This window comes from Musa acuminata, unplaced genomic scaffold (assembly GCF_036884655.1).
Source record: "Musa acuminata AAA Group cultivar baxijiao unplaced genomic scaffold, Cavendish_Baxijiao_AAA HiC_scaffold_111, whole genome shotgun sequence".
In the NCBI taxonomy this organism is placed as follows: Eukaryota; Viridiplantae; Streptophyta; class Magnoliopsida; order Zingiberales; family Musaceae; genus Musa; species Musa acuminata.
Window position 1 is genome coordinate 77501 of NW_027020390.1, and position 2500 is coordinate 80000.

Below are 2500 nucleotides of genomic sequence, written 5' to 3' on the forward strand. Positions count from 1 at the left end.
TTTTTGGCTGCGCGAGCGAGCGGCGAGCGGCGGACAGCGAGCGAAGCGAGAGGCAGCACCGTCCCTGCTATACGAAAGCCCCATCCAGCCCTGTGCCACCCGGGGGGTTCCAGGGTGCTGAGATGGCTGACGTTTTGCTCCGCTCTCGACGGTCACCGCGCAACGCAAGAACAGGCCAAAAACTGGCCAAAACGGCCCAAAAACGGGCCAAAACTGGCCATTTTTGGCTGCGCGAGCGAGCGGCGAGCGGCGGACAGCGAGCGAAGCGAGAGGCAGCACCGTCCCTGCTATACGAAAGCCCCATCCAGCCCTGTGCCACCCGGGGGGTTCCAGGGTGCTGAGATGGCTGACATTTTGCTCCGCTCACGACGGTCGCCGCGGCACACAAGAACAGCCCAAAAACAGGCCAAAACAGCCCAAAAACGGGCCAAAACTGGCCATTTTTGGCTGCGCGAGCGAGCAGCGAGCGGCGGACAGCGAGCGAAGCGAGAGGCAGCACCGTCCCTGCTATACGAAAGCCCCATCCAGCCCTGTGCCACCCGGGGGGTTCCAGGGTGCTGAGATGGCTGACGTTTTGCTCCGCTCACGACGGTCGCCGCGGCACGCAAGAACAGGCCAAAAACTGGCCAAAACAGCCCAAAAACGGGCCAAAACTGGCCATTTTTTGCTGCGCGAGCGAGCGGAGAGCGGCGAACAGCGAGCGAAGCGCGAGGCAGCACCGTCCCTGCTATACGAAAGCCCCATCCAGCCCTGTGCCACCCGGGGGGTTCCAGGGTGCTGAGATGGCTGACATTTTGCTCCGCTCACGACGGTCACCGCGCCACACAAGAACAGCCCAAAAACAGGCCAAAACAGCCCAAAAACGGGCCAAAACTGGCCATTTTTGGCTGCGCGAGCGAGCGGCGAGCGGCGAACAGCGAGCGAAGCGAGAGGCAGCACCGTCCCTGCTATACGAAAGCCCCATCCAGCCCTGTGCCACCCGGGGGGTTCCAGGGTGCTGAGATGGCTGACGTTTTGCTCCGCTCACGACGGTCACCGCACCACGCAAGAACAGGCCAAAAACTGGCCAAAACAGCCCAAAAACGGGCCAAAACTGGCCATTTTTGGCTGCGCGAGCGAGCGGCGAGCGGCGAACAGCGAGCGAAGCGAGAGGCAGCACCGTCCCTGCTATACGAAAGCCCCATCCAGCCCTGTGCCACCCGGGGGGTTCCAGGGTGCTGAGATGGCTGACGTTTTGCTCCGCTCTCGACGGTCACCGCGCAATGCAAGAACAGGCCAAAAACTGGCCAAAACGGCCCAAAAACGGGCCAAAACTGGCCATTTTTGGCTGCGCGAGCGGCGAGCGGCGGACAGCGAGCGAAGCGAGAGGCAGCACCGTCCCTGCTATACGAAAGCCCCATCCAGCCCTGTGCCACCCGGGGGGTTCCAGGGTGCTGAGATGGCTGACGTTTTGCTCCGCTCTCGACGGTCACCGCGCAATGCAAGAACAGGCCAAAAACTGGCCAAAACGGCCCAAAAACGGGCCAAAACTGGCCATTTTTGGCTGCGCGAGCGAGCGGCGAGCGGCGGACAGCGAGCGAAGCGAGAGGCAGCACCGTCCCTGCTATACGAAAGCCCCATCCAGCCCTGTGCCACCCGGGGGGTTCCAGGGTGCTGAGATGGCTGACGTTTTGCTCCGCTCTCGACGGTCACCGCGCAATGCAAGAACAGGCCAAAAACTGGCCAAAACGGCCCAAAAACGGGCCAAAACTGGCCATTTTTGGCTGCACGAGCGAGCGGCGAGCGGCGGACAGCGAGCGAAGCGAGAGGCAGCACCGTCCCTGCTATACGAAAGCCCCATCCAGCCCTGTGCCACCCGGGGGGTTCCAGGGTGCTGAGATGGCTGACGTTTTGCTCCGCTCTCGACGGTCACCGCGCAATGCAAGAACAGGCCAAAAACTGGCCAAAACGGCCCAAAAACGGGCCAAAACTGGCCATTTTTGGCTGCACGAGCGAGCGGCGAGCGGCGGACAGCGAGCGAAGCGAGAGGCAGCACCGTCCCTGCTATACGAAAGCCCCATCCAGCCCTGTGCCACCCGGGGGGTTCCAGGGTGCTGAGATGGCTGACGTTTTGCTCCGCTCTCGACGGTCACCGCGCAATGCAAGAACAGGCCAAAAACTGGCCAAAACGGCCCAAAAACGGGCCAAAACTGGCCATTTTTGGCTGCACGAGCGAGCGGCGAGCGGCGGACAGCGAGCGAAGCGAGAGGCAGCACCGTCCCTGCTATACGAAAGCCCCATCCAGCCCTGTGCCACCCGGGGGGTTCCAGGGTGCTGAGATGGCTGACGTTTTGCTCCGCTCTCGACGGTCACCGCGCAATGCAAGAACAGGCCAAAAACTGGCCAAAACGGCCCAAAAACGGGCCAAAACTGGCCATTTTTGGCTGCACGAGCGAGCGGCGAGCGGCGGACAGCGAGCGAAGCGAGAGGCAGCACCGTCCCTGCTATACGAAAGCCCCAT